The sequence below is a fragment of the Chanos chanos genome, chromosome 5 (assembly GCF_902362185.1).
Source record: "Chanos chanos chromosome 5, fChaCha1.1, whole genome shotgun sequence".
Classification (NCBI taxonomy): Eukaryota; Metazoa; Chordata; class Actinopteri; order Gonorynchiformes; family Chanidae; genus Chanos; species Chanos chanos.
This window is the reverse complement of record NC_044499.1, coordinates 17,246,264-17,257,463: the sequence shown is the minus strand read 5'-3', so window position 1 is coordinate 17,257,463 and position 11,200 is coordinate 17,246,264.

The following is an 11,200-nucleotide window of genomic DNA, read 5'->3' as shown; positions in this document are numbered from 1 at the left end:
AAGGACAAACAGAACAAAACAGGGGGTTTAGGGCATTAGTTGAAGGAAAAGGCGTCATCCTTTTGGAATATGTAACAATTAGACTTAAACCGGTGTTGTGTCCATCGGGCTGTGTGTTGGGCAGAGATCGTTGTAAAGATCATAAAGCCATACCGGGCTCGTGACCAAACGACAGAGGACTTGGCATCAGCCACAATAACTCCTGAGACTTTGATTAAAAGAATGTACTGGCAAATCCCTTTCCTGTGTCTGCAGGCTCTTTTTTTTCAAAACAAGCATGCACACATGCACTGCAATAGAGATGCACACAGTAGCTCATTATGCTATCTGCACTGTAGATTTCAGAGATCTGGATACTGCTTATCTAAAATCAAGGTAACCTGCGTCACAGTAAGAAGAACTTGAGGTGAGAGCATAACCGAGCATAAAGGGTTTCCTGGCATGATATGATTCCATTCATAACATAACTTCATAACTGGATAACACAGCTGTAATGCTGGCTAAAATTCATATGACACAGCACAAATCTGATTGAAATTTACGTAGGGAACTCAGTGATTCTCTCGAGTAAACGTTTCTTCTTCCTTCTTCCCGACACTCAAACAGAACTGATCTTCTTCAAGACTCACAAATAACCCAAAGGCAAATTCAAAGGACACATCCAGGTTCAAGTCACATGTAGAAAGGAGAGCATGTCAAGACATGACAATACATATTAACAAACAAAGTTCCAGTGGTTTTTCACCTTACCCAGAATGCTCTGCAGCTATTATTTTCAAGCAATGACTTCAATGTGTAAACATAGCTTTGTAATTTGGAAATATTGGCAGACATGAAAACTGTCACATGACGGTAATTAATGAAATTTAACCACAGTGGGCCAAAGAAGTGCAACTGTACCGACATATATAGCTCAGGCCAAGAAGATTTTGAGATGAGTCAGGCTTTATTTGTTCTTTAACAAAAGTTTGAAGAACTATCATTCCAGTGCTTTATGAGTTCCACTCATAACCTAGGCTAAGTTACGTACATGAAGAACACAGTGAATTTTCCTCAGAAAACTATAAATAGTCTTGTCATCATATCAGACCTCACTTGAAACCTAATTACAATCCTTTACGTTACAAACATTGTTGTTTAACCTAAATACCTCAAACTCAAAACCAGGCAAAAATCAGCATCTCCATTTGTTACTTTCATTTGCACATTTTCAGTAGTTCAAATGTATTTATACTACAGAAATATCACAGAGAAGACTGAAGATGAGTTTGTCCTTCACTCCCTCTAGAGGCCATTGGTCTGTGATAATGTGCAGGATACAAAACAATGCTGAGTAGCATTTGATGACAAGATATAGGCAACAGTCAAAAAAAAGGAAACAACACCATGAAGTGTCTTATGGGTACTGGGGCACCATGAACAATATCAGTATGTGCTTTGGCATAAATTCTATGGCATTTTCAATAAAAGAACAGATGATGGAACTGCATCCCTCCATTCTCTCATGAGACATTCCATCATTTGGTCTATTGTTCCAAGCCCCACTCTACAATTCTCCATAAGTTTTTAGTTGGATTGAGATCTGATGAGAGACGAGAGCATGACAATTGGCTTACATCATTTTCATGCTCAACAACCACTCAGTGACCACTTGTGACCTGCGGATATAGTATACAGTATGGTATCCTTTCTTGGGAAGTTTCTGACAGATTGCTCTTGGTGAAACTTCCTGCTAGTATACTGATTTAGTATTTCAAATCAACTGATTCAGGAGTGCTCTTCTACCTTGCATTTAGAATCAACATAAAGTCATCACAGGTGAGGAATTTGTACTGCTGAAGCCAGCTGATAATGTCTTTCAGTCAGATCTCAATGCCAACATAACTTTAACTGCTATTTCTCATAGAACATCAGGATCTTCATCTGTGAAGCTTCTGCCTAACATGCCCCAACCTTCTTTAAGTTACAGATCTGTTCCTTTTGTCATTGTAGTGACAGGGCCTACTAAACATCTTTTCACATGACCCTTTACCTGATGGGATGTACACTGTTAAACCCCAGTAATCACATTTGGGTATAAAAACCTGTTCTCAAAATGAGTCCCTCAATTACACACAAATGCTTCCCCTTTATTTTAGTATTTATAATGTAGTGGGAATATTCACTTGAAAGTTACCATAAGGATGCACTGATGACAGATCCACCTTTTTGTATGATCTCATTGGTAAGCAGGCAAGATAAACAAGCACGCCAAGACCTGTAGCCTGTCAGCCCATCCACGTTGAAGTAAGTCAAATCTATCACATAGAAAAATACAAGGTGAAGCCTTGTCTGTACCTGTTCAGAGATCATAATCTCTCACTGGAACTCATCTCCTCACCATTTCTAAATATTTATGGTGGGGCACAAACATATCAGCTGTCTGCAAAGTCAGAACCCCAAGAACTGGGGAAGTTCCTGTGCTATTATGCAACAGCTTAGAGACGTTTGACAAGTGGATGCACTAGGTTCTCAGTTCATGATGAAGGATAAGCAGACATAGAGTTGGGAAGGTACAGTCTATCAGATATTCCCAGAAAGAGCACAACAAGTAACTGGTGATTGCATCACAAACGTTTTTCTTCTCATTCAAAAGATTCATACGCACCAACAAATCAAACAAACAAACCATCCGCTGGATCCGAAAATGATATACATATAAGATTCCTGAAAGATTACAAATATCAGCATACAAATTGGCAGAATGGGAACTATACATGTTACCATTTCGATGTTGTATTGAAAACTGGTAATGTGTAGGATCTTCATGAGCACTCTTTGGTTTACGACAATAGCACCATAACTTTTCATATTAGTCAGAAGTTTGGTCTCTTGGTGAAAAAAAAAACATTGGCACAGACATGAATTACTAGGCTTACCTGTTGCAGGACTGGAGACATTCTTAATCTCTGTAGAAACAAAACACAGGACATTATGAGTTGGTAAGATAATATTTTTAGGGTGTGCACTGAATTGAAGTGACTTAACTATGAATTTCTCCACTCCCAAGGCATTTGTACTGTATGCACAAAGCCCTGTGGTACTTCAAAACTTTGTATTGCCAGAGATTTGGGTGACAGGTCCTGCTAACAACACTGTCATGATTCATCCTCATCACACCCACTTCCACTCCAACTATGCCACAACTGTTATGGTCTGTAAAGGCTTCTCAGTCAGAGAATAGTAATGACTATATTAAAAGGAACTGGGGGGAAAAACTATTTTTTTGCTAGATGTGGTGTGATAAACATACTGTTTCACTAATTTAGAAACAGTGTGTGTTCAGTTGAGGTACTTGCTATCCATATGTTTTTCTACTAGGGTTCTCTAACATGACAGACACAATTAAAAACTACAAGAGGTTGTGCTGTGTCACTTACAACATGACTTTTGACCTCTTACAGCTGTCATTATGTCAAGGCAGGGCAGCCCCGAGGATATCAGAGACTGCGGTTTTCAGGCACAAGGTCCTGTTAAACCCGTCAGAGTCGCCATATAGTCAGCCTTATAAAAATCTACACGGCCCACAAACTCTCCCATACACATTCAGGTTTAGTCACAAAGTCAATTTATTCACAGATTAAACACTTCAACAATGAGTTTCCGCAGTAATTAAATCAAAGGAGTGATCAGGTAATACAGTTCTGTAGCCAAGTTTTAGCTCAGCAAAACACGTTATTTATGTTATTACACGTTTCTATGCATGAGTACACGAGGAATGCAATTATAGCTTGTCAGGAGTAAGGCGTATGTAAAGCCGTGTGTACTCTAATGGGTTGTAAAGTTTGGAGACTTTCTTTGAATTATATCTCTCATGTTTGCAGCCAGGTTAAAATGGCAGGAGTACAAAGGGGTCTGGTGAGACAGAGAGGAGGTGTGGGGTTTCTGCATGGATGAAGCCAGACAAGCAGTCAACCATTATAGTTAGAGGTTATAAGTTTGTGAAATGGAGCGGCTCAAACATTAAATAGATAATGGTAACCAGAATTTACTTTCCCTCCTACATGCTGAGTAAAGACAATTCTCAGACATAAACAGTATGTGCATCTGAATGGAAAATGAGATACAACTTGACATACAACACACGCATCTCTAGGCAGACGTTCTGTTGCTTGTATTCACAGATCTTGTAGGGTACAAAAGTTGGTTTTCTTTTCCATAAATTTAAGTTAGTCGAAGGAATTATGAGCCATGAGAAATTAATTTCAGTTCAGCAACTGGTGTCCTAATTTAGAATGCCCTGTGAACTGACATGTTGACCATGAGTGGCAGGGTGTGTGCTGGTGTCAATCGCCTGGATGCCGTGACAACAACAATCCTTTCTTTGTGACACATCCCTCTTTCATGACGCATGTAATCACTTGGCCTGGCCAGCATTCAGGGATGTCCCGCAGACTGACAGAAGTAGTCCGTTCACAGTCTGTGTTACATGAGGCTCGCAGCCATGAAGCACTACATGCTTCTTATCTTTGATGTTTACTATGGTTTCATATAACTTTAATTCAGTGCTTTTAACATGTAATTTTTAAGACAGAATGCTGTAAAATGACAGAAATATTACTTATTCTATGAATCATCTGTTCACGTGCTCATTATGAAGTGATTTCATAAGTTGCAATGTTGTATAAATATAAATGAACACAGCATGTTTAAGCGAAATGAAAAGGGGCGAGGTGGGGGGCCTTGAGTAGTCTTACACTAATGACCTTTGCAGGAACCTGGTGCATAGACACAGGCTAGACGTGTGCACATTCCGGTGGGGGCTAACTTTATACTCTGAGTGCTGGTGAATTTGCTGTGCAATCCCCGCCGCCCCGCTCAGAGCCAGGGGACTTCCCTGCGCATCTGTGATGTGCCGCGTTTCATTTTAACTCCCGTTAACTGCCGTTAACACTGATGTCCGACAGATTAAGAGAGACTTCTTTCCCGTTTCCCCATCTATCTCAAAGACATACGAACAGTGTGAATCTATAAACTCTACATTTTCAAACTTTAATTTTGTTGGCTTCTAACCCAAGATTATTCCCATAATACGCTCTACCGCGCCTGGCCACTCAAGGTATGCGTGATGTGAAACAAGCATGTTTATTTCTCTGGTTTCCCACTGCCGAGAGACTAGGCTACTGAGTTGACTGAGACACAATTTACTGGAAAATTTACTGTGACAACAACGTCACCATAACACACAGCTTGGTACTGAATCAAGAACTGTCGTCACTTTATATCCCACCAAAGTTTTCTAAGCTCGGGAGAAAAAAAACCAGAATAAGTAGACTTGAAAAGAACAGAACATTTTAATAAGTCCACAAATAAATGGTATATACCTTTTGAACAATGCCTGTTCTCTCATGTTACGATAGATGTTTTTCAGTGTGTAGCCGAGGCAGATCGTGTCTTTATTTTTTTGCTGGGAATGATTAGAAAATAGTTATACTTCAAACACGTGTAATGGTTAGGCAGACTGGTGGTCGGTGTCTTACCTGACATAGCTTTACAACAGTCCAACAAAAGATGTATGCTGAAAGCGAAAACTTTGCCGTCATGTACCGCTCTGGTAGGCAGGTAAGGTGCATTTGCATCTGGTCCAGACCATTATGTGGGCATCGCGTAGCTCCGTTTAAATTCGCGTTAGAGTTGCAAGCCTCAGGAACTTTCTTATCGTTTTCACGGTTGCCTCTTTCCATTTCACCTAACGTATTCAAAGGCTCGGTGAAGTCATGTACTCTTTACTGACGTTCTACAGTGTTCTGGATGCACAACCAATGTTTGTCGCATTTTAGTTATTTTTTCCCGCGGAACACCAGAGTTAAGGTTCCTTAATAGCTTACTTGAGTTAACTTAAAGTACAATTGGCAAGTATTAGTTGCCTCTGAAGAAGCATGGAAAGTTTCTGTTCGAGAGATGCTGCCCTTCAACACCCAAGTTAAATTTAGCGAAGTCCTCGCTTGACAGCGCCACTAAGAGCTTGCAACTATTTCCTGACAGGGAGATAGTCAACAGAGTAATGTTGCCCAACAGCCTCCGGACAGAGTGGTGCTATCGCTATCGCTTTGAATCAGGCTGGTAACGGCAACTTTAGTGTCATTGGGATATGTGCTGCCTAAAGAATGTACTTAAACACAACATATCAGACAGTTAAACAAAATATGAGATTGCATAAGCCTTTAGTAAATGTAAATCAGTCTGATCAACTAGTTTCAAACATTAAAACTCATATTCTTCTTCTGAACTGTTCGCTGTCTGGAAATGTAGGCTATTCGGCGGCCACTTTACAAACTCCATGCATTTCTAAAACTATTAGGTTATGTATCACATTTATGATTATATTAATGTGTCATATTAAAATGTAATATGTATTAATGTGTATTTATTTTTGCTTAATTATCACTATGTAGAATACAAGAGACTGCTTATTTAGCATTTCTCACTTGTCAGTCGCTTTATTATAGACTATAGCATAATATGATGGTGCTAAAAAATAAGGGATTAATTGATCATTCACTACGCCTAACAACCGGGTGTGAAACCTACATAAGCGCGTGTCAAAATGCGGGACAAATCAATGTCTGACCCAGTGACTTCACTGGGTTCAAAAGAGTCAAATCAATAGTACTATATATAAAAACAAAAAGGAAAAACATGCATTTCAGCGTCTTCATTAAAATCGCCATTTGCAGTTAGTGCAATGGCTGGCCTGAGATGGATAAATGCCCTATTTCTCAAACATAGTTGGCGCCAGCACCGTCACAGCCTCTATCCACTCGTTAGCGCTCGTGTTTGCTTAGCTTTTGTCCCATCGAGTAACCAACGTGTAAACCACGCAGCAATAACCGCTGTGCTGACATCTCCGCTGATCCCCTCTCTCGCTGTCTGCTCCCAGATGAGCTCATTCTGTACTGTGGGTTCAACCCATGGACAACAATAGACAGAATGTTAAAGTATAAATGCATATATTTACAAAGCTTTACATTACTTCAAACTTTACTGACTGTGGTGTAACAGCCAGCACAGACAGAGGAAATATCACACACAACCACTATACAATGACAAGAATGTCTTTTTTTCCAGTTCACCCAGTAAAAGGATTTGACCTTCTCAAAATAGCCTCCTGATGTATGACAGAAGTGGAAAACTCTGGAAATAACATGTTGCACTTGATAAAACTAGTCATGCAGTACAAACATGACATCACACATAATATTCACCATATATTGTTGATTTTCTCCTAACTGGCCAAAAGTGTACTATTTTACATGCTTAAGTCATCTAAAGACACATCTGGTTAATTCTGACAATAAAATCCTGAGCAATAATTCAACATTAGAATAAGTATAGTTGGAGGACATGCAGTACACCACAACAGTGTCACCCAAACAGGTCTATTTGCTTATTACAAATATGTGGGACAATGTAAAACAGGACCTTCAACAAGCTTAAAAATTAAATAGGACCATAAGATACTGTAAGATGCCTCAATTTATTTTGGTATTCACATTATTGCAATGGAGTTAACGATCGACCAGTCTGTACAATGTGTTAAACTGTAAGCATGGGCAGTAGTAGAAGAGAGCAGGAGAATACACCGTCCTGGTAACAAGCTTTGGCAGCCGTGCTCACCTCTGAGCTCATGGAAAACAGGTCCAAAGCCTGAAATAGTATACCCTTCTATTATTTACTGCCAGGATTTCAGCAGAAAGGCATTCCTCCTGCTTACCTCCTCTTACCCTCTCTAGGTTTACTGTTGTCTATGGTTAGATCTTATTTCTCACCTCATACAAAACACAGCATGTACCCTGTCCTTTGGCATTCAAATGTACAGCCTATTCTCCCTGTTTCACTGATTAATTTAGAACACTCATTGTTTATATGAGTGAGTTGATTATTTATATAAATGGCTGATGAATAGTGTTTAGACGCTGAGGAACAAGTGGAACTCTGTTGGAGATTAAAGTATAAAAGAGGAGGTCTTATATATTTGCAATGCCTATCTTTTTTTTTTCTTGGACAAAATGGTTTAAACATACGTTTTTATGGTGAGTATTATTATTATGGTTATGATATTTCTGACGTAGTGTAATCTTCTGGATTAATTCTACAACAGAGACCTTGGTATAAAGTAAAATCTGAGTCATTAGATTGTTGTTAATAAGGAGATTAATTGGGCAGAGAAAAGTTTTTGAGGAATTATATTACATTCTCAGTGCACCCTCTGGCAAAAAGTGCCACCTGCTTTCTCTATGAGGAAGGGTGATGTGCATGAATAAGCCTCTTTTAGTATCACTCATCACATTCAGATCACATCAACAGGATCATTGGCAGTCTCTCAAGGGATTACTGTTTCTCATTCAGCCATTAATCAACATATTCTCTTTCATACATCAACTGACCTGATCACTGCTGTTAAACATTACCATTCTGGATTGTTTCACAATAAACATCAAACTAACCATCATGATTTAGCTTGTCCATACATCTTGAATGTAGACAGTGATTTTATTCTCAAGAACGCATTGAATTGGTCGTATATGTTCTCAATTCTACTCTGAACAGAATCAGAGGAGTGTGTTAGTCAGATAAAGAGACTGGTGAAGCATTCATCAATTCCAAAAAATGAGGCAGCTCTTCTACCCAGCTGCACCCTGTGTGCTTTGCATGTCAATGTTACCACGAATAAAAATACAGTCAGGATCAAAGATTCCACCAGTGAAAATTGCACCATACTGCTGATTTATATCACTAACAAAACTACTGGATGCTCCAAAAATGACATCTGAAGCTCTTCAAGGAGTTGTGCATTTATCACTTTGATTGAGAATATAAAGTAAGGATTACTGTATGGAGGAATGCAAGGAACATGATACACATATGACGAATTGAGCTCTGGATTACAAATCAATACCATTTTAAAAAATGATCCACCTTAAAATATGTCGAACAATTTCCCTTTTTAGAACTACCTATAAAGGAATACACTGTGTAGAACAATGAACCGCATATTCTAATTTACAAGAACTACCAACATGATTTCAACAGCATGAACCTCACCTCTTAGAGAGAGAGAGAAAGAGAGAGAGAGACACAGAGAGAGAGAAAGAGGGGCAGAGAGAGACAGAGACAGAGACAGAGTGCGAAATAGAGAGGGTGAGAGAAGAAACAGTGGGAAAAAACACTGATGTTAAAATGTGTCCCATGAGTATCGCATCTTTTCCACATCTGATCCACAAATTTGCTGATGATTCAGGTTGGCATTGCTGCAAAGTCCACAATAAAAAATCCTAAAATAGACAAAAAAAAAAAAAACTTGAGCACTGAGAAGAGAGGTTTTGACAGCTGGTGAGAGGATCAGCTGCCTTGGATTAAAATTGGTTGGTATTGCAGTGGGTTGCAAACTGAGGACAGGTCATCAAAATCCATGGGTCAGATTCTGCAGGAAGAGAAGAGACAGTGGAAATGTTGACGAGTCCATAATAAAAAATAATTTTCTTTGGAATCTGAATCATGACACATACATTTTTAATGATCTCAAAATCAGCTGTGATTACAAATCTCGGATAAGATTTATTATAACGTTGTACTGAAAACTGTAAAACAGTGAACAAGAGAGACATTAACTTATTTAGATACAATGAAAAACATTATATTCAAAAATTGGAATCCAAATTGAAAGTGAAAACTCAAAATTCACAGGAGGAAAAAGCTACCCCAAATGTATCTCATACTAGTTTGTCTATGAGCACAACCTTTCCAGATGCTTCCCCCAAACCACATATTTTTAAAAATGCCCTGCCCCTCCCATTCACAGCCCCTCTCTAACATCCACAGTCACATAATTCAGCTTCTGCCCCATTCCTCACCATCTCTCCCCTCAGAATCTCACATGCCAAAGCAGATACCACCCCACAATATTGACACAGTCACCCATTGTGTCCAAACTCAGTGAACTGAAACTTCTGCGCAGGCATGCACCCAAACAAACAGCATCAGGGATTCTTCCCCAAGCGATGCAGGGACAGTGTCCCTGTTCAACATTGCTCTCCTCCCTCTCTCTCTCTCTCTGAGTATACAGCAGCCAGCTCTATACATCTGCTCTCTGGCAGGGCCTGGTTTTGTTGGAAACACTCAAAGGAGCACAGTGATTGATTATATCCCAGCAAAGCCAACATGATTCCCTTTACCTCTGGCTACAGATTTTCAGCTGTGCTGTGGGAGCCTGAGCCCAAAAAAGCTGTAAATTGAATTACTGTTGACAAACGTTCAACACAAAGAGTACTGCGCTATGATAAGGCATGAGTAGCATAAGAAACCCTGATGTCAAAATACAAGCGCAGGGCATCTGCCTATGACACTGTTATGAATTAAAGGCCAAGTACATTACATGTTTCTATTACTTCACTGGGGACTGTGGGTGTACTGATATACTGTGAATCTAAACACTGCCATACAGTGGTGACAACATGACGGTGCAAAGCAAATTATTGGAAATAAAACCGTACCCTCAAAATCGTGCCGTAAATGTTTTGGTGTAGAAAACATTCACTGCTATACACTCTGATGAAACACTGATAAAAGCCTGTTTGGAAAAGTTTAAGGCCCCCCCTGCTCTGTGCTGAAACATAGGCGTGGTTCAGGAAGGATGTACCCCTTTCACAATGTCCAGATGTGCAATCATACAGCTGTGCACAGAATGGAGATCCACTGAGACTATGACAGGAAGCAACACGCTTGAAACAGACCATTTACTGTACACAGCCCCCTGTCTCCATGGTATCATCTATCATAACACAACACATAACTTTATAGCTTCAGACATTATCCTCCACTGTAATTCTCTCTGGGATAAGAAATGCTGAATCATTTTTGTGGTCTTTTGTGTACTCTTAACCAACTATTCTTGGAACCCTTTTTTAACTTTACTGTACCACATTATTTTACTATCATCTATTTTTAAAGCAGAGGCTAAAAAACCATAACCAGAGCGACATTTCAGCCAACTTTGACTTTTCATGCTTCTCAACCAATTCTTATGGTTACAGTAGTGCTTGAATGAGAGTTCTCAAGACTCACTTTGATCTCTCTAAAAGGAATTTACATTTACATTTCTTTAATAGTGAGATGTGCCCAGGAAGTCCACTGGCACAAGAGGTAAAACATATTTAATGTA